The 25,482-nt window shown below is 38.2% G+C and overlaps 1 protein-coding gene and 1 non-coding gene across 2 annotated transcripts in view; both read left to right on the forward strand.

Annotated features, from left to right (window-relative positions):
* Nucleotides 1-25,482, forward strand: part of TMEM108 (transmembrane protein 108) — a 352,891-nt gene that overhangs the window by 156,094 nt on the left and 171,315 nt on the right.
* On the forward strand, nucleotides 3,050-3,155 carry LOC129507430 (U6 spliceosomal RNA). Its single transcript, XR_008663999.1, has one exon. It is a non-coding gene; the product is annotated as a U6 spliceosomal RNA (small nuclear RNA).

Consider the following 25,482-nt stretch of genomic DNA (forward strand, 5'->3'; position numbering starts at 1 on the left):
TTCCGGGTTCATTGTCACACGGGGCAAAATCTGTATTCCAGTTGAAAATTATCACTCAATTGTTCACCTAGCAATGATATATCTATTTCAGCTTCCCCCTAAGATGCTGTTCAGGCTCCTGGGACTTGGAAAAGGCAATTATCTATTAAATACTAGATGGCTGTGTAGATTAGCACCAGTGAATAAAAACACAGTGATTTGAACAAAAGACATGATTAGCTGATTAACCACAGGCCATCTCAGTGAAGGTGTACTAGAAACAACGGTGGGGTCAGATATTAATACTTCTGTTTTCTTGGATTTATCAACAGTGCATTCATTATTTCAATACTCTGATGTTAGCAGTAGGGAGACATGGAGAGAAAGCTAACTTATATGCCACAGTATTCATATTTTTTAAAAAGATTTATTTATTTGAGAGAACACTAGCAGAAGGGAGGGCTAGAGGTAGAAGCAGACTCCCCATGGAGCAGGGAGCCCAATGCTGGACTCAGTCCCAGGACCTTGGGACCATGACCTGAGCTGAAGGTAGATGCTTAACCAGTTAAACCACCCAGGCACCCCCATATTTTTTTTTATTAAAATAACATTTTCCTTAAAATTTCATGAAAAGAGATAATGTTATTTCTCCATCTACTCGTAGGGAGTAGTAGTGTGTGCTTCCTCAGAGATTTTTTTTTAAGAATTTCAAACTAAGCATTTGGTTCCGTTTATGAGTATAATAGAAAAACTAATATTCACACTGCCCACCTATACATACACAGAACCATGTATAAAAGGCAGTCAGGGCTACCCAAATGCTTTAGACTACCATTCCATTTCTACTTAGTTAAAAAAAAAAAAAATTGGAAGAGTCTATGATGCTGCCTGTTGAAAACCCTTCTATCAACTCCAGGATCCCCCAGCTCTCAATTAACCAAGGTATAAATGGGGAGATGAAAGACCACAGATAATTTAAAGTATAGTTAAGCCAAAACTAGTCAAAATGTAGTTAACCAAAATTTTAATTGTAAACATATTTAAAATGTATCCAATATTCAGATACACATTAACATTCTAAAATGTCATCAAAACATAATTTAGGTATTCTTGGTGTGCTTGCAACTAAATATCATTTTACTTCCTCAATAAAGAAATGGTCAAAATATTAAAATCAGTTTTTAAAAGATCAAAGTCTGTTTTTCTGTGGAGAAAGAGGTCCCCAAAACATGATAAACATCTATTCATTAATGTATTTCCAGTACATTAGACACATTCTTCTTCCAGTAGACACATTCTAAAATACAGATATTTGTGCAAAATTGTGGGGGTTTTGTTTTTGGACAAATTCATTATCTGTTGTACGTTTTGGACATGGTTATCTATACTGTTGTGTCCACTTGTAGATAATGCTTACCCTAGCCCATGTTTCTTTCATTTAAGTAACTGATGGAAGTTAAAGCAACTAAAAGCAGTGGGTGTTCTTAGCAAGAGACAGCCCTGTGAGGTGTGCTAGTTATCAGTTGATTCTTTTCACTATTTCACTTACTCATTTGTGAGCCAGCCTGAGGTCCATTGGTTCAAGCTTTCTCCTGACATCTAGATAACTCACTACCAGATGGTCATGGTGGTAGCTGGCTTTCCGTTAATCTATGCCTCCACTATTGTCATTTGTCCACACTTACTAGATACGTGAAAGAAGTTAGCAAAGCTATAGGATAAACAGATACATATAATATGCTTTCAGAGAGTCACAGTTTTACTTGAAGATGTTGAGGACAAAATAATCAAGTTTTATTGATGATAAATCAAAAATTATTTTTATATTAAGGTGACAGTTTTTATATTCAAGATATATAAATTGTATATTCAAGTGCTATATTACAGAATATAAAGCAAAATGTGCATTCTTTTTAAAGACGGAATAGGAGACTTCAAGGAAATTTCCTGACTAGAGAGGCCACTTTCCACTATCCTCAAGACTCCAGAATGTGGGATTAGAGAGGGGGTGAGGCAGTGTATATTAGCGCTCTTTCCTATTAGGTATTCTTCTGGGAAAACATTGAGAAGCACTGCAAGGGGGCATGAAGAAAAATAACATAAAACTTAAATAGATGCCCTTTAGTTACATACAGTTAGGATGTAACTCCAGTGAGTTATGCTTTTTCTGAAAAAGCTTCTTAATAAGCCAAGCATAAGCCACTAATTATCTGTTAATGAAACTCAAGGTTTAGAAAATAGTTTAAAGAAATACAAATGGAGGGCAGCCCCGGTGGCACAGCGGTTTGGCGCCACCTGCAGCCCGGGGTGTGATCCTGGAGAACCGGGATCAAGTCCCAGTCGGGCTCCCTGCATGGAGCCTGCTTCTCCCTCTGCCTGTGTCTCTGCCTCTCTCTCTCTGTGACTTTATGAATAAATAAAATCTTTAAAAAAAGAGATACAAATGGATTGATGATAACAATTTCTTGCTAGGGAAATATTACTTTCCTCATTTACTTACTTCAATGTCTCATTTACTACTTTGGTGTCAAAAGTTCCCACAACTTAGGCATACCTGCAGTCTTGCTAATAATAAAGACTCTACAGACTTTTTGATGGTGATGATGATGATAATGATAGTCAAGATCTACATAGTGTTTATTGTGTACCAGGTGCTGCTCTAAGTGTTTTACACTTAGCCATTACAACAGCCTTATAAGCTACAATTATCCCCATTTTTCCTTTTACAGATGAGGAAACTGAGGCACAGAGTTCAGTAATTTTCTCAAGGAAATGTTGCATAGGAATGGTAGAACCAAGATTGGACCCTGGGCAATCTAGTTCTAGAATCTTGCTTTAAAACATTAGCTTTCCTGCTGCTTATCACAGAAATTATTAAACATTTAGTGTTTACAAGGCTAGAATTCAAAGTTGTTGAAAGTGTTGTTGGAGAACTACTTGTGTCACGTGAACAACATTAACAAATGATCTCGTAGAATTAGACAATCAGGTCACTGTAGGCACTTCCAGAATCATTTGGCTAACGAAATAAAACCCTGAAATAGATTTTTTAAAAATTACTTTCATTATGGTGCTCACTTCAGCACATATGCTAAAATTGGAATGATACAAAGAGTGATTAGCATGGCCCCTGCTCAAGGATGACAGGCAAATTCATAGAATTACTTTCATTATGACTGTGCTATGAATATCTTATATGAAGTAAAGGCTGTTATATGGTAGATATATCGGGCAGTTCTGGTGGGAAACGCACATACACACACTTTTAAAAAGCACTCCATTTATTCTTTATTCAGAGAATGTAACCTTTTCCCAATTGTTTTCAGATAAAGACAATCTATTAAATGTATGCTTGAAAATTAACTTCAGTTATTGACACAGGAAGCCAAATAATCATAGGAAGTTGGTGGTGCCAAGTGTCAGTAAAGGTAGAGAGGAGTCTCGTCTGTGATCAGTTGTCCTATTCCAGAAAAGAACCTGAGTGGCCTTACCTGTGTCCTGTCACTCTAGATTTCTTTATCATAAGAAAAGAGGAAACTGCTCAGGGGCTACTACATTGCTTCTTATGATTGCTCTGAACCTGGAAACTGTGTGTGTGTGTGTGTGTTTAACTTCACTCTGGTTGACAACTTCCTTCCTTAGATCTGTGCTTTTTGAGGCAAAATCTACATTCTTTCTAAATATCAAATGTTTAGGGTTACTTCATCACTAAATTTGCCTTTCCCACAGCCTAGACTCAGATATTATCTTTCTATGAAAGACCCCATTGCAAAAAAAGAAACCTTTTCAGGCCCATGTAAGTGGAACATATAAAAGGTTTTCAAGGAGTGATTTTGCTATAAGAAAATTACACTTATGGGGATCCCTGGGTGGCGCAGCGGTTTGGCGTCTGCCTTTGGCCCAGGGTGCGATCCTGGAGACCCGGGATCAAATCCCACGTCGGGCTCCCGGTGCATGGAGCCTGCTTCTCCCTCTGCCTGTGTCTCTGCCTCTCTCTCTCTCTCTCTCTCTCTGTATGACTATCATAAATAAATTAAAAAAAAAGAAAATTACACTTTGAGCAGACCAAATCCAGAAGTACAAATTTCAGTCAGAGATGATATTCATTATCACCATATTAATCTTGGACTCTGCTCATTGGAATAGAGATTTAGCAGCTAACCAACATAAAAGCAGTTCAGAGTCCACTCTTGGGAAGTTCTCTTATCAAGTAGTTTGACAGTGACTGAGATTAAAATTCAGCTTTTATGCTTTGGGCCCTGAAAACATTGAAACATAATCTAAATATTCAGAAGTCTTTTTGCATTGAGTCAAAGATATTTTAAGTCACAATGAACGTGTGGCAATAGCCTTTGTTTCTAAACCCCAAATCTTTGCCTAGTACTCCACCTTGTAGAGTCCACCTTACCTAGGCAACCCCACCTTGGCTTGATCTGCTACCAGGCTGTCATTTATCTGTCAAATGTGTCAAGGTCCAATAGCTTCTGCCGGCTTTTCATTCCAATTTTAATGGAAGCAGAATCCTTCCTTCCCACTGTAGGTGAATTAACCAGACTGCATTGAGGGCAGGGAAGATAAGATTTTCCCTTCAGGACCCATAGTCCTAAACAGAATATAAAAGATTAAAATTTGTTTTTCTCTTGGAAAATTCATAGATTTGAGTCTTCCCGGAGAGTTCTCTGTTCTTACACATCAGTGAGTTCTTTAAAAAGACCTCAGGAGATCGCCCTTTAGAGAGACCAACCTGAGATTCCAGTGTAGAATTTCTCATGGGCCACATCTATGCATTAGCAAACGATGAAAAGGGAATCCTAGGAATACCAGGGTCATTAGGTAGTGGCAAACTGTTGTCATGTTGCAGTTTTGGTTTTTTAATTTTTTAAGAATTTTTATTTTAGAGCGTGAGTGAGTAGGGGGAGAGGGGAGAGAAATCTCAAGCAGACTTTTCACTGTGGAGCCCAGTGCAGGGCTCCATCTCATAACCCCAAGATCATGGCCTGAGCCGAAATCAAGTCAAATGCTTAACTGACCGAGCCACCCAGGCACCCCTCATATTGCAGTTTCTATGTCTGCTGATTTGAAGGTTCACAGTAAGGCATTTTCTTCCCATATTATAATAGTCTTGTAGCCTTAAACACTGCCTTAGGCATTTATTTCTGCTTCAGCCAGCAAACCGTTCTTCCCTTATCCCAGGAACATAGGGCCCAGCTAGAGGTATGCAGAATACAGATGTCCTTTCTATGAAGTCTTCTGAAATCCAGGCATGATATTCCTTGTGTAATAGTACCCAGACCAAACATGTCTTGATAAGATGGTGTTTCTCTAAGAGGTGCACGTAAGTCAGTTTTGTCCTTTCTTGAACCAGCATCTTCACTGTACTGTCCAGACATCTTCATAAAAATGGCAGATGTTAATCTTTAGCTAGAATTAGAGAAGGCTTTATAATAATAACAAAAATGTTAGGAATGTTTGAACCCTCTGGAATGAAAAGTAAGTAAATAAAAACAAATAAATGTATGTTTTCACAGATATCACCCTAATACATCTTCCCTTCCTTCCCTTTAAGTCTTGTCCCATTGCAGCACATCATTCTTAAGATGGGCTTATGGCTTCAGCATAGGAGACTGGCAAGACAGTGGGTGTGAAAGCAGGTAGTAAGGAGTGAGAAGGCCCATTAAATTATTTTGTCTGCTCCGTAGGTATAGAGAAGACAATCCTAGAGGGCCCAGCTCACGAGGTTCTTCTATAGTGTGGAGACTGGAATTAGGAAGGAGGAAGAGATGATATGAGAAACAAAAGAAGTTCTGCCTTTGTCCTGGCTAGGGTAAAGATGGGAGAAAGGAAAATAAAAGGAGGGAGGGAGACAGAAATGTGTGCAAGTGGGGCATCTCCACAGTTCTACATTTTGGTATTGGGATACTGAAGACTTCAGAGAAGTGCTGCAGACTCAGAAATCTGTCTTTATGTTCTTATTGAGCCTGGGGAGGGAGAAGGAGCACTGTGCTCTACAAACCAATATGGAGAAGCTCAAATGTCATGCAGCAATGTTGCTGAGATGAGAAGCAGAAACATCACAGCAGATGTTGGTGTGGACCATTGGGCAGCTGGCTGAGTAGTTACAGGAGCACATTCTGGGGTCTGCAGCCAGCCAGAGCTGAGAGAAAGCTGAACAACAAAGGGGCATTGGCAAGAGCTACCTGGGATCATTGCTGGAGGTAAAAGAAGGGGCCAGCCTGGTGCTTAAGCATTAGAGGCCAGAAAGACATGGTGACAAGGAAACTAAAGGCATTACTGCAGATCAGTAGGTGCCAGGCACTGTCTATGAAAAGACTGACATTTTTGCCTGATGACTACTCCCAATCCCCATTGGACACAGGGGAGGGCTGGTGCCATTATAGGAAGAAGGGAAGCTATCAGGGAGTTTGAATATTTTCTAAAGGAGCTGTTTAAATTATTGTATTGAACTGAAGTGTAAACTGGATCAGAAATTTAGTTACAGAGAAGGCATTACATCAGGTGATCAGAACCAATTTTTTTAAAACCATTTTTAAAAATGGTTAAAACAGTCATAAATACATTTGTATATATCTTAAACATTTTATTGTAATGTACATGTACATTCATACAGCAGTCTTTTAATATGGGGCCAAGACCTTTCCTTTGTATACTGGTTGTCCAGTTAGAGTTCCTCTTATTTCTAGCATAAATCACACCTACAATGCTTCATTTACAATTTCTAATTGTATTTTCTTTAATAGGTCAATAACTTTTAGCCACTTGCAAAGAAATTTGAGTATAGAATCTTAGTTTTCTTATGGTTAAAATTTTTTACAGATGCCTTGATATCTGATTGAAAGCTTTGTTAAAGGAAACTCACCTTAATTAAGTCTATTCAAAGCATTCAGTTTAGTTTTCATACAGACAGCACTTCCTCTTCATGCTTTTTTCCTGTTTTGCATTACATTTAATCATATTACATAACGAAAATAACACATAAGATAGACATAAACAGATTTGGAGGCACAAACTGACTCTTTAAAGCAGAAAGAAACCTGTTACTGGTGAGTTCTCAGTGCACCACAGGAAACAGTATGAAGTGGAGAAGGAATGGAGAGTGCTGATTAATTCAGCTAGTTGGTTCAATGGAAATTGGTTAAGAGCGAATAGTGTAACATTTTCTCTAATAGTAGATGAGGGGAAAAAAATAGTAGATGAGGGAGGGCTCAAAAGGAAAGCCAAATTCTTTGTGGATAACGTTTTAATTTTTTTTAATTTAAAAATATTAAAAATTACATTTTTCCCTGCACTTCCAAATTGCATTCTCTGTAACTTAAACTTTGAAAGCCCACTTATACATTCCATAATAAAGTCCTCAAACCATGAACATATATCACTAATTTGTACATGGATATTAGGTAAAACACTGATTTTTTTTTAAGCTGGTCTTTTCTGAATATCATACAATATTCTTAATTGTATGATAGTAAGTAAACCAATAAGGTTTTTCTTTCTTGTCTACAGAATTTATCCTGGTTTCTGCTTACATACCTCCAGAGAGATCTTTTAAAATATGATCTTCATTGCTGTATTTTAAGGAAATTTGCTTCCTGCCACAAATTCTTCATAATTGTACAGCTGCTTTCTCTATCACTTAACCAAGGTTTGGCTTGGCTTTGTTCCTCTGGCTTTGTTCTTATTCTGTGCCCTCTTTCAATGCAGGAACCTCTTTGCTCTGACTATAGAATAAATAGGGGTTATTTTAAGGTCCTTCGGTTGGAAAAGTAACTTTCTGATTGGGGGTCTCAGCTACAAGTGGTTGTTTCCTCCATTGAATGGACATATCAGTACTTTCTACTGAACTCTTAAACTTCTCTCTGCCCTTTACCCTACCTACACTTCTGCCTATCTCCAGAGGTGTTTGTGTTTACCATTTCATGTCCAGTACCATGCAGGAACTATCTAGCTATGCAGTGGTCTAATCCCAACTCCTTGGCCACCTAAGCCTGAAGTGGAGCAGATAGAAGGGAGAGTTGGGAAGCTCTTCCTTGACAGTCTGGCCATGTGTATGTTCCCCTTTTCATTTGTGGAGCCAAAGATCCTACAGGCTAACTCCTGGTCATGGCACTGGGAAGCAGAACCGAGTACTGGTAGGAAAACTTTCACCCAATAATAAGCAGCTTGGCAAATGAATTGAGGATCTTTTAAATCTGAGAGAGGATGCAGATTCCAGAACAGGGTTGACATCCTTTTCAGTTTGAGAAATCAAAAGAAATAACCCATTTTTTTTGTTTCATTTTGGTATTTTCAACAGAGCCAACACTGTCCACTTCATGAGGAACTATTAAGGGTTGCTTCACAGTGTTGGTAACTATTTGTGATCCATTTGTGGCATACCTGAATCTTACTTTCAAAACATTGGAGGTAGGAGTTGGTTAGCCATTTGAATTGATCCTACTGTTCTGTTCCTACTGTAAATGCAACTTATAATTAATTTATTACTATCCTAAGTCTGAACCACATCTGCAAAGCCATGTCATGTAAAGTGATTTGAAAAGGCAGAGCATCAACCACTGTCTTGGGGTCTCTGAAAAGGCTTAGGGACCAAAACGCAGTTTAAAACTTAGTCTTTCCTATTTGTGAGTAGAAACAGAAATATCAGTTGAGAGCATATTGTGACAAATCTGTGGAAAAATATGTTCTCCATTGATTTGTACAGTTATCCCTGGAAAGAACATATAAGGAAATAATCTTCTCAATCCAAGTTTCCTTTTGATAAAACCTTGGCAACAAGGTTGGCAACAGCTTTTTTTCTAATCCTAGGTTTCAAGTCTTTAAGAATAATTTTACTGGATGATGCATACTTTGAGGATATGATATTTTATTTTTTTATTTTTATTTTTTGGATATGATATTTTAAATATCACAGTCTTTCCAGACATCTGAGGGTTTAACATGCAAATTAGTATTTAATTTCTCCTGTGTGTGTATGTGTATGCGAGCATGTTCTGTGTCATATTAAATCACTAGGTCATATAAGAGAACCAGACCTTGAGTGAGTCAGTTAACCTTTCTGTCTTCTCACATTGTAATTGAAGGAATTGCACTATGTTTTATTCTAAGTGTTTCACAATAAAAAGGCTTTTTTATTCTAATAGGAAAGAATTTTGAGATTACATGATTCTGTGTGCCTGCATATGCAAATTACATAGACTAAAGTTTTATCTCTGAGAGCCTGGGCACAGCGCTATTTTCTTAGCTTCTGTTTTGTATTTCTGTATATGTAAAGTGAAAGAGGGTTTAAAAAATTAAAATCTTTTTTGACTAAATATTGGATCCACCAAACCTGATCTTCATCATCACCCAACACTACCCACCTCCAGTGTTGGAAATTCTGTAATAGAATGACATCATGTGAGCTACTATAGGGTTGAGAGGTATGGAGAAGAATGTTGGGCTTGTGTCTTATAGGGCTGTACAACTCAATAGTAGTTTTGAAGGAGCTCTAAAAGGAAAACATGGCTTTCCCAACAATTTCCTATCCATTCAGGAAAGTGTTCTAGCTTACTTTAAGCTTTACATGTATCAGGGCATGAATCTCTGGAAAAGGAAAAAAGCAAGAACAAATAATTTTTTAAAAATTTTTTTTAATTTATTTGATGCCTCACGTGCCACTTAGCTTCCTCAGAGCCATTAAAAGCTGTCTTCAGACTTAATTCTTTGTTTCTAATCTGCTCAAATGATAACCATAGCTAGTCTTCACCTCCTTTCTCAATTCTCACAGCCCATTAAGATTGAAGCTACTTTGTCACATTGACACTGAAGAATGTTATTATTCAAAGCTGAATTAAAAAGGGAATTTATATAGAACAAAACCAATAAGCCAAGCAGCCTTGACATTTAATTTTCTTGGAAACCTTTCTCATCAAACCAGGAAAGTCTGCATACTACATATTTGGAAAATGAAAAGTGGTATAGTAGGAAGATAATCTCCTCATCTAAATGATGAGTAAATAATCTGAAAGAGATCAGATGTTTTCTCCTTGCCTTGTCCTCTCTTTCTACCCTGAAATGACATTTATGAGTTCCCCTTTTAGAGACGGTTTATTTTATTTTTTTTGTAGACATGGAGGATTTGCGGAAGCAAGGGGATAAGTTTTACATTTTTGGCTATCAATTTCAAGTTTGTACTATGCTTCTCCCTCTACCTGTGTCTCTGCACCCCCCCTCTCGTGAATAAACAAATAAAATCTTGAAAAAAAAAAAAAGAACATTGCTTCGTGGCCCTTAAACTCAGAGGATCAATAACAAAGAGTCACCTCAAAATCCTAACGTAAAAAAAAAAATCCTAATGTAAAACTGTTTTAAGATTAGTTCAAGGCACTGTTTGGCTCTTTAAGGTAAGTTGAACATACAGAAGGACTCATATTTCAGGATCCATTTAGCTTTCTGTTTTAGTCAGGGAAGGTAATGGTAGTTTTAACAAAAAGTCAGAATCTCAGAGGTTTGACATAAAAATTTATCACTCACATCCTATTCAATGTAGGTTAGCAGGAGGGGAGATGAAGGGTCTTGTTCGATATAGTAATTTAAGGACCTAGAATTTCTCTATAATGTAAGTCTTCCATCTTCTCAGATTTAGCATCCCTCTGCTGGATTCTCATTGTCTACCTGGCAGCAAAGTGAGAAAGAGAATGTAAGGTCATGCAGAACAGAGATAGGTGGATCTGTTTCCAGACCATTAACTAGAGCTCAATCACATGATCTCACTTAACTGCAGGGGAGCTTTGGAAATACAGTTTAGCACTTATCTGCAGGGGAGAAGAAATGAGTTTGGTGACATGTAGTATCGACTCCGCCTTGGTTCCTTTTCCTCTGGCTACCCATACCTGTGCACACAGCCCTTGTCCTAGATGGTCTACCTATGATGACATCAAGACATTTAATTTGATTGATCGAGTGATTAGGGATTCATTTTATCCTTTTTTATTCAATTTGCTTTTCTCTGAAATGATCTTTACACATAGAAGATAACTTTTTTACTGTCAGGGGAAACATATATAAATATAGACCCTGCTCAGATCACCATATTTTAATGTGGAATTCTATAGGGAGTGGATGCTGACTGTTCTCCACAGGAGAAGAGACAATATCATCCATTTATCTATTATTTTAGGAAAAGCTTTAAATGATCTTCTCTACCAAGTTGTTCCTCTGTGAAGACACAGTGTTCTAGAGATACTAATTTATGCCCCTTAACCTTATACCAAAATTCAGAGTCTAAGGAATTCTAAACTCAAGTTGATTCTTACGAAGCAGTTCAGACATATGAAGGACCTATTAGATAAGACCAAAGAAAGTAAAGAAACTTATTGACAGGAAACTGATAGGAATCAAAGATTGGCCTGTATGGTCCAGCTTTTAGTGAATTCCTCAGCAGAGCATGGTGAAGGCATAGATTGGCATTTTGTTGGGCATGCTGGTATTTCAGAAGGGAGATTTCTACCCATGGATATTTAGGGCCTATAAAATGTAGTCCTGTATGCTTTTGCTCAAAATCCCATCTGTAAGAGGTATGTGGAAAATGAAGTACTACTTTCTGATTGATTATAGTACTGGCTTTATCTGCCAGCATAAGGCCAGTACTGCAAGAAAAATCTCATTTCCATGGCAACAGAGATCTCCACATTTAATTTGTTATCACATGAAGAAGAAACTATTTTTTCCTCTAACCTTAAAGATTGCAATTTTGAGAACATGGGAACGACCTTTGGCAACAGAGTGTTGTTAGAGCATCTGGGCCAAAGGGCTAATGTCCAGGGTGAGGGCCTTTAGGATTTGTAAATAAAATCAGAGTTGACATATTAAATCAGGGCAAGAAGCAAAACTTAAACCATAGAGACATCATTTTCTTACTCAGGAACAGTGACCTTTTATTTGAGAGGTATCTCAAGGGTAGAAGTTCCCTGAATATTACCAGACACAAAAACAGTGGGAGAGAGGAGCCAATTAAATCTTTATTGGATATTACTATGTTCTTTGCCTGATAATTTCTCCTTCTGTTTTCATTAAGCCTTTTAAGACAGTGGAGCCAGTCCTATAAGAGACATCTAATCACCCTAGTCTAGAAAACTGAGCTTCTCTAAAAGCTTTGCTGTGGAGAAACCATCTGCCATTTTTGTTTTAAAACCTTAAAATGTTAGGAAGTCTTATCAGCCAGATCTCTCCAATAAAGAGGCAAGGAGGAGTCTGGGTATGGGAGAAAAACTGATTAAATGCTCTGTGCCAGGAACTGTGCTGACTGCTTAAAGTATTCTGAGACTATAGTGTGTGTCATCTTTGTTGCTCTTGTGAACAAAGAAGAACATTGCCTCATGCTAGGTATCATTAGAGGCAGTTACTTCTATATGAGGATCTAAACTAAGGGTTCAACACAGCATTTTGTAGCCACTGGTGCTAAAGATATAAAGATTTATCATAGTTGACTGAGCTGGTATTTCAATTAAACGGTGGTTTTGGTAGTTCTTTGCAAAGAAAGAAATCCTGAATATGCCAATATAGTTTATTAATGATCAAAAACAATAAATAATTTTTCATTTAGAATTAGTTGAAGGACATGACCATGTATTTTTGAATAGTAGCATTGTGAATAAAATTTGAGCATGGAGGGTGGGTACCATAAGCAAGACAGTCAAGCAGATTGTTTCAGAAAAATGTGAGGGGTGAGAAAGCAAAATCAGAAGAGTTCAGTTTTTACAAAGCACAGTCCGCTACAGAACCTTAATAACTAGGTTTTGAATTCACCAAAACCTCTCCCACTGTTGACTATCTTTGTTTAGTGAGTAAATTTTCACCTCTTTTATTATGAAATCGTCCTCTTCTCTGAAGTTTTGAGAAATGTTTTTAAAAGTCCCTGTATCTGTCAGAGTGCTTGATTTATGCTGTGGTAGCAAATTACCACAAAATAGCAGAAGATGACAGTCACAAGTTTATTTTTTCCTCATGCTACATGCCAACAAGGATGGGCTGTAGCTTTGCTTGCTCATCATTACTCTGAGACCTAGGCTAATGATATAGCCTCTGTCTGGAACACTGCCAGTTTTGTGGTGGAGGGAAAGAGAATTCCTTCCTGTTAATGGAGCGGTGGCTGCTAAAGCATCACTCCTGCTCACATTTCATTAGAAAAACAAATTACATCACCAAATTTGGGCAGGGAAGGAAATCCTTCTTCTCTTTCCAGACTTAATTCTAAGTACCCTGGACTTCTTAGGGGAGAGCTACACCCTTAATCCCTTTTTCCTGGGCCATTTTGTCCAGTTAGGGACCATCTTAAGCCATTCAGTGACTTTTTTTTAAAGGTTATAAAGCCGCACCTTTAATTTGGTCCTTTCCCTGAGACTAAGATTTAATTACACCTTCATTGTTCCAAGGTCTCCTCAGTTTTTTTCTGTTAGAGTTTAGGTTGTAAAGAAGTTGCTTCTTCTAATCATTTTAAGATTTGGATTTTATGGACTCTTAGTCCCTTTGATTTCTGCTTATAAAGGATCCTTTTTTTTTTTTAAAGATTCTATTTATTTATTCATGAGAGACACACAGAGACAGAGACAGGCAGAGGGAGAAGCAGGCTCCATGCAGGGAGCCTGACATGGGACTCTATCCTAGGTCTCCAGGATCAGGCCCTGGACTGAAGGCAGCACTAAACTGTTGAGCCACTCGGGCTGCCCTAAAGGATCCATTTCTTAAATCATCTCTTTTTTTCATGGTACTTTTGTCAGATGCAACCAAAAGCAGGCAAAGGATGCTAATACCATCTCATTTTTTCAACCTTCACCTAAAGCAACAGGCTTATCAGGTATAATGTATATATCTTAAATTATCACGGGTGACAATTATAAAAAAAATGTTTTCCTAAAACAAATTGGACTGCCATTTTTCCAGGCTCCACTAAGAGTTTCCATATAGGACCACTGCCTGACCCCAAGTCAGTGCCCTATATTTGAGGCCTTTTTGTTTATACAGGAACACTCCACTTCTGATACCAATTACTGTCTTAGGATATACCAGGTTATGCGATGATAACAAAAGATTTCCAAATCTGAGTAACGTAAAACAACAGGAGTTATTGTTCATCAACACTACATGCCCATCACAAATCATCTGTCTTTGATCCTCCAAGAAAGGGCTATGAATATTTTCAATATTACATTCAACTAAAATTACTGATACATGTTATTTAGCTCATAAAACCTGATTTTGCTGCTCTTAATATACTTCTACTAACTCATGTATTCAATAAATATTTACTGTTTGCCATGTGCTAGACTGTTCTAGACCCTGGCGAAAATAGAGAACAAAACAGACAAGAGCCTTGCCCTCAAATCAGCTCATCTGTTTAGCTATTTCTACTTTCCTGTCCTTCCAATCCTATGAAGCTGTCCTGATTAAGGTTACAGAAGAGATGATGTTTTAAACCAGTCCCTGAAAAACGATCAGAGTTTGGATAAGCAAAGATAAAACAAAGAGATAAAATGGTGAACAGCGTTCTAGGTAGTGGGAACAGGAAGGAATAGAGTCATGAAAGCATTAAGCCCTGCCCTGGGAATTGTTCCTGTGGTTGAGCACAGAGAACACAGGATAATCTCTGCAGTGGCTAAACTAAAAAGAAGTGATTACCCTTAAGGGATCTTGGTTTTCGGCTTTTGTCTGAGACCCTTGTCCTGTGATCCATCCCCTCTAGTATGGTTCTTGAAACAGGAGCTTTCTGAGCCAGCTGTCCTTCCCAACTTCCTGCTTCTAGCTGGTTAAGACTCATACCATTTATCATTACCCTGTGCGGAGGGAGCTACTGAAGAATTTGAAGAACAGTAGTATGGGATCAGGTTTGAGTTTTAGAAACTAAGAGAAGACAAAAGATCAGTAGGAGACTATTTTATCTGGCTACCAGGACTTGGGCCCTGCTACGAATGAACCAAGGGGGTAAAACCACTCTATTATTTCAGACATTGCTATTGTTGTGCCCAGAATGCTTGAATAAGTCTGTGTGGTTTTGACATGCCAAAGTGGCACAGTTTCTCAAACTCAGTTTTTCCAATCAGATTAGATTCCCCAGACCCACCCTATCCCACCCTGTCCCAGCATCTTCCTCTTTCTAGCTGGCTATTTTGCTGAGATCCATGCATGTCCTATGCCCAAGGATGTCAAGGATCTGACATATTGAAGAATCACTGGACATAGGAAGAAGAGTTAGGAAAGCCGCTGCAATAGCAAAGGAAGGATGCAATGAGATTTGTTACCTAAAATAAGATATACAAGATGGGAGTTTCAGCCTGGTTTAGTGAGAGACAAAATTCATTACCAAGACAGAGAATTCCAGAAGTTGGTTGAAATATGTGTTAATCATTTATTTTGGACACATTGAGTTTTTGGTTTAAGCAGGAGTTCTCTGAAGAGTTGTCAGGCAGAGAGGCAAGAAGCTCAGCTCAGGAAAGTATCCATAGATAGACACCTAATGTAGAGGTAATCAACGTGGAAGAGTTTGAAAGGATTGTGCAGAGAGAAAGTTTAGAGCAAGAAAAGGAGAAGGCCAGGTTAGACAGGAATGCCCACATTTAAGAGGTGGAAGAGGAGACAGAGTAATGGTCTAAGAGGAATATGGAATAGGGAGAAATGAACCTAGGAAAGTGAGTGTTACAAAAACTATTGTCTATTTTTATATCCATAGATAAAATTGGGCCTTCAGTGCATAATGATGCTATTCATTGTGACGGAGTTCATACAGGCTTTAAAACAACTCCTTAGATTTACTTCTACTCTGTGTCATAAGGGAAAGTATTGAAATAATTTTTGCTATATATCTTTTGTACTGCACATTCCTAACAAGGGCAGTTTTGCCCCAAAGAGATGGAAATTGGTTCTTGGTGGGAGAGGAAGGTAGAGCAGCTCAAATTGTTACAACAATGGTCTATGGCCCTTAAAACTCAACCCTATCCAACAAAATCCTATTCCTTAGTATTTAATTTCTCTTGCTGGGTTTTGTTGGATATCATACAAGCAGCATTGACGTTGAGTTCAAGGAAGATACACAAAATATATGCAAATATATACAAAATTATGGCAAACTGATAGTTAATAAGCTTATCTTTTAACTTTTTTTGTTCTTTTTAACTTTTTTTGTATATTTTTTATTGGAGTCAATTTGCCAACATATAGTATAATACCCAGTGCTCATCCCATCCAGTGCCCCTCTCAGTGCCCGTCACCCAGTCACCCCCACCCACCTCCCCTTCCACTACCCCTTGTTCATTTTCCTTTAACTTAAAATTTATTCATCCTTAACCCTGCATCAAATAAAGATAATAAACCTTGTACTGCCTCTTGTTTGCTATAAAATATAGATATAAGTATACATAAACAAATGCACAGTGTACCTGTTGTATTAAAATTTCACAGAGGGAACATTTGGGAAAATGTCCACAAAGTCTCCTAAGGGGAGCAGTAATGAAAAAGGTGAGACATACCTCTGAGCAGTTATGTGTCATTCATAGAATTTTAGTCTTACTTTCAATATTGACAGTTAATCTCTGTGTCCTCTTATGTTTCCTTCAAAATTTTTACCTATAATTTGAGTTGGTTGCCACCAGATGGCAGATTCTGATCTCAAGGTTCAACCAGACAGACTTTGACACTAATGTAGGCAACGAGTAGGTAGTAAACTCATGGCAAGGTTAATACTTCCGCTAATGCTTCTACCAAAACATTACTCTTGATTAAAAATGAACTATAGGGGCAGCCCCAGTGGTGCAGCGGTTTAGCGCCACCTGCAGCCCAGGGCGTGATCCTGGAGACCCGGGATTGAGTCCCACATTGGGCTCTCTGCATGGAGCCTCCTTCTCCCTCTGCCTGTGTCTCTGCCTCTCTCACTCTGTATCTCTCATGAGTAAATAAAATAAAATCTTTAAAAATGAACTATAACATTTATTTTGTTTTTTTTTTTGCATTTAAATAGCATCCTAAATTTACAGCAAGATTTAAAGAGATAACACAGGTTTTAGGAATTTTTCATAATCTTGATGTTTGCTTAGTTGACCTAAGTTAAACCAATTGGTAATGGTAACTCAGAATCACAGGAAAAGTTGGGATTAAAAGAAGAACATATATACCATTTGTAATAACTTACAACCTTCTCTTTTTTAGCATGAATTTCTTCAATTTCAGATGGAAACAACCCTCCCCCCAATTTTTATTTCTTTTTTTGGCTATTTTTCAGTGTTGTAAGGAGGACTCCTGTATTGTGATGCAATGTAAATAGTTGCCCTTTGAGGTTCCTTACAACTCTAGTATTTTTATGTCTCTGAGGAATATATATATGTGTGATTGTTAAGGGATGTAGGCTAAGGAGCAATTAGGATTTTGGTGAAAGTAAGTTTTAAAGCAAACGTGTTTGAATTGCCAGAGGACAGACGGGAAAGAGGCCACTCCCTGTAGGGGATTAATATTGAGGTGGAAATGGGCAACATGAGGGTCATGTTTGAATAGCATGGCAAGAAGTAGGTAAGAACACCAGCTGGATGGGGAAGAAGAATATTTTGGAAAGCAGAAAAAGATGCCGTGGGAACATGCTGAGGAAATTTGAAATATTAGACAAAAAGAAGCATGAATGGATTTTTGGAAAGGAAGTTTACATTATATATGTGTGTGATTTCAGAGAAAGAAGTCAGTGGCCTTAGCAGAAAAATAGAAAAATCAGTGAGAGTTTGGAATCTACCTGATATGTTATTTGGTCAAGGACATACTGCATTCCTGAATTAGGAGACAGGGCTCTAGGAGGGGACTCAGCATTGCTTTGTGAATTAATATTTTATTTCTTGTGACAAAGGAAGCAAAGATATATGGATCTAATCTCTAATGTTGGGGGTTAAAGAAGAGGTAGAATTTTGTTCTTAAAGGTAAAAGTTTTTTCAAGTTACTTCTCTTCAGTTTAAAAAAGAGAATCTATAAAAATCAAAGAGAAAATATGTACCTTTTAACCACTTTATAGAGGGCCAAAAGAAATAAATCTTCAGAAATAACTCAGTTGGGCAGCCCCGGTGGCCCAGCGGTTTGGCGCCACCCTCGGCCCGGGGTGTGATCCTGGAGACCCGGGATCGAGTCCCGTGTTGAGCTCCCTGCGTGGAGCCTGCTTGTCTCTCTGTCTCTGTCTCTGTCTCTCTGTCATGAATAAATAAAATCTTTAAAAAAAAATTAAAAAAAAAAAACTCAGTTAAAGAAACTCATTTGGGGGCACTTGGGTGGCACAGTCAGTTAAACTTCTGACCCTTGATTATGGCTCAGGTTGTGGTCTCCTTGTTGTTGGGCTCCATGCTCAGTAGGGTGTCCGCTTCTCTCTCTTCCCCTCTTTGTTGCCCCTCCCCCCCCAAATAATCTTTTAAAAAAAGAAAGCAAAGTATTTGTTAGGAACCTTTGTAATAACTGATGATATGGGGATTTGTTAGGTTTAGATTTTTAAAGCTAATTTTTAAGAATTCAGTAGATGTTTAGAAGAGAACAATGTGGTTTGATGCAAAGACAGTGGGCTAAGCAATCCTGAACTAGAATCATGGCTCTGCTACCAGCTGTGTTGATGACTTTGAGTAACCTAAACTTTCTGAGCACTCCAAAGAATCAAAGATACTAATGCCTACTTAGTGATGTGAAGCCACCAATGAAAAGGTCCCATCTAGCATATTGCTGAGCACACAGTCATTCCACAATAAACATTCATTTCTTGTGCTTTCACCTGTAGTTTAAACCTACAGTGCCCACATGAATGATAGGGATACCATTCTAGATACACTATTAGGTTTATTTCTCAATTACTGACCAATTAAAGAAATGGGCATGTTTTTTCACATAAGTAGGCTTTTTGTATAAAAATTAGATTTGCTATTGATCTGGCTAAAAACAGGCATTAACTGGAATCTATCATATTTATAAAACAATAAGTTTCAATTAAATACAAAGAGGGGAAAGTAGGGATCCCTGGGTGGCGCAGCGGTTTGGTGCCTGCCTTTGGCCCAGGGCGCGATCCTGGAGACCCGGGATCGAATCCCACGTCGGGCTCCCTGCATGGAGCCTGCTTCTCCCTCTGCCTGTGTCTCTGCGTCTCTCTCTCTGACTATCATAAATAAATAAAAATTTTAAAAAAAAAAAAAAGAGGGGAAAGTAGGAACATTATTCCTAAATCATATCAGCTTTCATTTAATTTAACCTCACTTTTTTGCCATAAATTAGTAATATAAGTAATTTCACTGGACACTTCATTGAAACCCTGACTTTACTAGAGCATTTTCATGGCAGTTTTGCTGTGGGCAGGTTTCTGCATTTATTAATAATAATTTTTCAAGTTCCATTTCTTCTCTAGTGACTACACTCATTCCAAATGAGACAAAGAAATAAGTTGTCTTTTCTGTTATATGTTTTAAACCAACTTCCTGAATATTTAAATTTATGAGCATTAAAAAAGGAAATAAAGCCCTCTGATATTTTTGCCATTATGAAATCCATAATTTTCTTTTCCAGTCAGCAGAAAGCTAATTCTTTTTTCTCCAAGTTTCCTCATTCTTACCAGCTAGAAAGCCTACCTATATGTGGTGAAAAACAAAACATGGGTTGGGTACCAACTTTCTGATAAAGAACAGCTTTTTTACATTAACGGCTTTAGAGTTCCTTGTTATAAATTCAATCTAATGAAACTGTGACATTTTTAATCCTACTTAATATAGCAAAAAATCATTGTGTTGTCATTATTTCTGTATATGTCCTTTTCCTCCCAGATAGTAAGCTCCTTGAGTCTAGGGGGTGTACTGTTACCACTTACTGGCAGTAGGCATGCAGGAAAATTAGTGAATGAATGAATATAATAAATAAATGAATGACATTCCAGGAGTCTCTGCCATGAAGCAGTGTTGTGATGACTTATTCACCAAGGATATTTCCTCTTACAGTTGCCAATAAAGGGAGGAAATGAGCTCAGATGTAAGATGAGGCTGGATTTTGCACACATGGCAAGCCATTATCATGTCTATTAGGCTGTGATCTCTTGTACCATGGTTTATTTCATGTCTCTTGGGCTATAGTAGCTCTGGAGCTGCCAGATAAAAATGCCACACCTTTGTCTCTTGTTATCTAACAGTTCTCTCTTAATTTGGAGTGATGCAGGGACTTTTCCACCTTTCCCTCCATCTTTTGCGGATAGAAATAGAGCCTTTGACTGTTAGTAAGCCATTAGCCACACTGGTCTCCTTGTTATCTTTCCATATCTTCTCATTTCTGTGTCTCCCTCGACAGTAGTCTATTTGGTTGAAGCAGTGGGGGAATTTCTTTTTCTTTTTCTTTTTCTTTTTTTTTCTTTTTCTTATCTTTCTTTTTTTTTTTTTTTGAAGATGGTCATGCTGACTGCCTTAGTAGTCATCCTATGATAATATCATTGTAAGGATATCATAGTATGTGCTGCTTTTTTGAGTGGACAAAATGCTGACAGTTGTCATGAGTAGGGATTCCACAGAGCTTTTCCATATAGCCTGTAAGCTTAGGACTTACTAAAAGTATATTAGACTGGTGATCAAAATGGAATTAGTTAGCAAGATAATTATTAAAACAAGTACAAAGTCCCTTTCCAGGATATATAGTCTCAAATTATGATGGTGACCAATTAGATTGATGTAATCCTTTTATAAAATAATTTAGCAACGTGTATTATAAATTTATATATATACATCTCTCTTGACCAGCCTGGCAATTTCCTTCCAGGAATCAAGTCAAAGGAAATGATTCAAAGTTAAAAATATGAAGACCATGTATCAGGTAGGGAATTGCACTCAACCCTATAAAGGAAACCATTATAGCAGCTTACCAAAACAGGCATAGATCTTACATAATGAGAAGTGGGGAGGGACGCCTGGGTGGCTCAGCAGTCGAACGTCTGCCTTTTGCTCAGGGCATGGTCCCAGAGTTCCGGGATCAAGTCCCACATTGGGCTCCCTTGGAGGAGCCTACTTCTTCTTCTGCCTATGTCTCTGCCTATCTCTCTGTGTCTCTCATGAATAAATAAAATCTTTAAAAAGAGGGAGAGAAGTAGGGAGACCAACATTCAGGGCTCCTGAGGCAACTCCATTATACCATTGGCATCCCAAGCAGTAGCTTTTGTCCTCATTGTCCCTTGTGGCTATAGATGGTAAGTTTATTTCATGCCATTGTTCCAGATGGGAAGAGAAAAGGACAAGCAAGACAGCTAAAACATTTCTAGAAATTTCAGGTGAACTTCTGTTTCTCATTAACTAGAACTGTCTCTCCTAGCTTCAAGAGAGACTAAAATTAAGGTGTGGGTCAGTGTTAGAAGGTGCAGGAGAGATAGTAAAGTATCTCGCAAACTGAGAAGGCACTTTGAGACTGGAAAATGAAGCAGGCCACTCCATACAGTTTACATAGAGTTTTATTCAGGTTAACTTACTCACAAGGGGAATTGGGTAGAAGATAGTCCACAGCAGCTGCAATAGTTATTCTCCACGGAAACTGGACCTTAGTCCACAGATTTTATAGAGTGAGGGGACACACAAAAGAACATTATAATGAGATGAAAGGGTTTGATTGCACCTCAGAGGGCTTACATGAACCTAATTGACAGCTACCCTTTAATTATATCTTTTGGCAAAACCTGTGCATCAGGAAGGGGAAAGACTATATTATCTCTAACAGGGTCATGGGAGGTCAAAACAAGCCTCCCCTCTTTCCAGCCATGGTGGCATTTCTAAGGTATGTATATTAATCTTCATGGGACTCAGAACATGTAGTCCCAAGAGAGGTCACTGAGCTAACATGAACAAGATGGAGGGCCAAAGAGGGAGTCAGTGTTTTCAGCACTCTTATAGTCAGCTGTATTTTCAAGTTAACCCAAATTGGGTTTTGTTAATAAGAAAGATTGGGAGAATGTCTATTGATAAAACTACTAATAATGTCTTCCATAATAATCAAAGTATTAAAGATAACAAAAGTAAAATAATAGTTGCCCTATAAGTGTACATTCACAGAATAATAAATAAAATTATCTAATATGTGATGGAAAATCATGTAACCATATTAATCATAGTGGGGTCAGGAAAACAGAAGCCACTCTACGTGTGAAGAATAAGAAACATATTAATACAAGGAATCAGAAGCTTATGCAATCTGTGGAGGGCTGGAGGAACAAAGCTCAGGAAATCCACTTAGTTTGGATTCCTCCTAAAGTAAAGCTTGAGGCAAGGACTTATGAGTAGATAGGTTATTTGGGAGCTGATCCTAGGGATCAGCAGTGGGAAATAAGGCAAAGAGGAATGGCCAACAGGGATGTATTGTATAGACTGCATCGTGGGAGCTTGATTCTATCAGAACCTACTGAGAAACCTAGAAAATACCTTCCAAAATTTTCTTCCCACAGGATGAAAGGTAGGAGGATGTATCCACTGGCTCCCAAGAATTGCCCCACGGCTATTAATTCCCTGTATTTCTGAGCTGCATATATGTATGTGGCCCCAACTAACTCCCATGACACCAGCAATGTCAGAGGAATGCTAGAATAGAAAATGGAAATGTGTATCCTGCACTCGAGGTGAAATGCTGCCACCTGAAGTTGAAACCTGTATGGAACCGTGCAACTATAACTGAAATCAAAGGTGAAGTCAAGAGGGTATGAACCAGGGTGCAAAGGCATTTGCTACAGCAGATTTTAGGAAATTGGACATGAAGGAAACATAGGAGAATGGCCAATAAAAGCCTTTGCTGACCACAGTACCTAAGTAAATAGATGTTTTTCTGATGGACACTCAACAGCTTCTGACAAAACCTTCTATCTCTTGTCTAGTTAGTGCTAACCCACAGCTGCTACTAGGGAATAATGGCTTCTCTTTTACCCTTCAAATGTCATGCTTGTGCTTCTAATCAGTGAGAATCTAATCTTGATGACAAGGCCCTCTGAGAAATTTGTTTTTCCAGGTTTCATGCCCCGATGTATAACAGAGTTCAGAAGAGTTGGGATTGTCCTGAGTATCAATAAATTATATCTTGCCCAGCAACAACTGATGAATTATTTATGAAGAGTTTGTAAAAATACGTAGAACTTGTTTTAATCACTTCCTCTTTGTTCCATTGGTGAGGGAGGAATCCCACCCTAGGGTTTGGGAATTGCCAAACACACAATACTGGGTGCATGCAATCAACAGCAGTTGATGAGTCACATATACTCCTAACTGGGAAATGAGAACACTGCATGTCACACAGGGCCACATAGGATCTGCACTCTGGAACAGTGTGGACAGCCAGTAGGAGGCAGGTTTGTGCTATCAGGAGGGTGAGATGCTGCCTGGTTACTGAAAAGATGTGATTGGCTTGTTTGAATAAATCCACTTGCTTGTTAGGAACTAAAACCCGTTACTCAGGGAGAAAAGGAACTATGCCTGATACGTTTGATAAAGAGAGTTGGTTAGCTAAGGAACCTTATCCAAAGTGGGGAGGTAGGCCATTCAAGGCCTTCCTGATTTTACCAGAAGTCAAGGCAGCACATAGTAGTATGCTATAATTTTAGGCATTATGCCACATAAGCAACAATCAGTTTTCACTAGTTTGGGTAAAGAAAAAAAAGGCATATCTTTTTTTTTTTTTCTTCTCTCTTTTTAGTTAACACTAAATGGCTCTAATCATTTCATTTTGTGATGCAGCCCTTTCTTTTCCGGGATTTCATCTATTTTGTGACAAGCCCAAGAACCTCAAGGCCCAACTCAATTGCAAGGATCAGTCCTTGGAATACCATCCCTTAAGAAAGAAAAACAAGAAAACAAGGCCTGGCACTTAGGGAGCATGAGAAAATATTTGAGGGAATGAACACAAGAACAATTTGAGCCAAGAGGGAAGTCCCAGGTTCTTCATTACTTTTGTTTCTGCAGACTCTTAGTGTCTCTGGCCATATAGCAGTCACTCTTCTACCAGCTGTTTTGTCTGTGGGTTCAACACCACCTTGTCCCTAGTGATTGAAGAATGTGATCTCTCCTTAAGTCTGAAATTTGTCCTCTCTGCCTCAGCAACTGCTGCAACGGACTTTAGGAAAAGTGGAAAGAATCTGAAGCCCAGGAAGCATTGCCCACCCAGTATGCCCTTATGTGAACCACGTCCCTGGTCAGAAATAATAGATAATAAATTTCTTGAATTACACACTGTTTTTCTGCCCCCCCCCCCACACACACATTTTCCTCAGCCTCTATAACTGTGCCTAACATATAACTATTTCATTTTAAATTTAAAATTCATTCCCCCCAGTTATACTAGCAACATTCTCAGTGTTCAATAGCCCATCTGTAATTAGTGGCTACTGTTTTGGACAGTAGAATGTACAGAACTTTTTTTTATCATTATGGAAAATTCTGCTTGACAGTGCTATCTGTATCAATTTTGTAGGATCATTTATGCATTTACTGAATACCTACTATGTGCCTGACCCTATTCTAAGCACAGAGGACATAGCAGTAGACAAGACGAAAAATTTCTACCTTCCCAGAACCTACCTTTTAATTTGCATAGCCTACATCCACATGGCTCTGTGTATCAATAGCTTGAGAAGGGACAGCACTGGAAAACAGATGGCTAATTATTCTTAAAAATCCTGATTTGTCCTCAGTCTGATGTATTTGAGGTACAGCTCAGTTTCCTTCCATTTTTAGAGCTTTGAATTTTGCCCTTCTGATTTGGGCTGATTTGCAAGGCACAAATGGCTTACACATTTGACTCACCTTTTAAGTATTGACTGTCATTGCTGAGTCTTTTAGATTCTGGTTAAGAGGTTTGTTTGAAAGTAGTTCTAGGATTTAATCATTTAAATCCATTCTGGCAGCTTGTGTTTAGAATTTTAATTCAGTGAAAGGTCTAGTTCTTATTGATGCATATAACCACAACAGAGACTAGGAAATACACTGCAATCATCTTGTTGGTTTTTCTACTACAAAGCCGATGTTTTTTTTTTTAAGCCCATGTTTTAATACATGCCACCTCCCACCTCCCATATAGGTGTTACTCATACAGCATTAATATTACTAGCTTAAAAAGTTGAATAATGGAAATGGGTGGTATTTTCAAATCAGTCATTAGAATTCAAATACGCTATGCTAATGTTCTCAACAAGAGCCACAAATGCCAGCACCAACAATCTGTTTGAACTAATGAACTGTAAACCTTTTCCCCCTTGGTGAACTTATAAATCATAGTATGTTATTGTTGAAAGAGACTTTGGAAATGAGCCTTTCTGTTCCAACTGCCTCTTTCCTCATTTATTGGTCCTTTGAAAATGTAAATGATTTGTCCAAGGTAATGGTTGAAGAGTAAAACCCTGCCATAAAAATGGGTCCAGAAATTTACTTCTGGAAAACAAAGTTCTCAAATTTTATCATACATCCTGTGGGGCTTGTTGAAACATAGATTGCTGGGCTCTATCCCGCTTAGTAGGCA

This window comes from Nyctereutes procyonoides, unplaced genomic scaffold, assembly GCF_905146905.1.
Source record: "Nyctereutes procyonoides isolate TBG_1078 unplaced genomic scaffold, NYPRO_anot_genome, whole genome shotgun sequence".
NCBI lineage: Eukaryota > Metazoa > Chordata > Mammalia > Carnivora > Canidae > Nyctereutes > Nyctereutes procyonoides.